Raw genomic sequence first — 467 nt, forward strand, 5'->3', positions numbered from 1 at the left:
AGTCTGTGAGCGCAGGCCTTATAGAAAACATTCATCCAGGGTCTCTATTAAATAAAATCATGCCCAATAAGGTGTTACTGTGTAGGGTTAGTCTGTGAGCGCAGGCCTTTTAGAAAACATTCATCCAGGGCCTTTATTAAATAAAATCATGCCCACATAAGTGTTATTGTGATGGGGTTAGTCTGTGAGCGCAGGCCTTATAGAAAACATTCCTCCAGGGCCTTTATTAAATAAAATCATGCCCAAATAAGTGTTATTGTGATAGGGTTAGTCTGTGAGCGCAGGCCTTATAGAAAACATTCATCCAGGGCCTTTATAGAATAAAATCATGCCCAAATAAGTGTTATTGTGTCGGGTTAGTCTGTGAGCGCAGGCCTTATAGAAAACATTCATCCAGGGCCTTTATTAAATAAAATCATGCCCAATAAAGAGTTACTGTGTGGGGTTAGTCTGTGAGCGCAGGCCTT

The 467-nt window shown here is 40.9% G+C and overlaps 1 pseudogene; it reads left to right on the forward strand.

Moving 5' to 3' along the window:
* Positions 1-371: 371 nt before the first annotated feature.
* Positions 372-467, forward strand: part of LOC122332115 — a 4,019-nt pseudogene continuing 3,923 nt past the window's right edge.

This window comes from Puntigrus tetrazona, unplaced genomic scaffold (assembly GCF_018831695.1).
Source record: "Puntigrus tetrazona isolate hp1 unplaced genomic scaffold, ASM1883169v1 S000000003, whole genome shotgun sequence".
NCBI classification, from domain to species: Eukaryota; Metazoa; Chordata; class Actinopteri; order Cypriniformes; family Cyprinidae; genus Puntigrus; species Puntigrus tetrazona.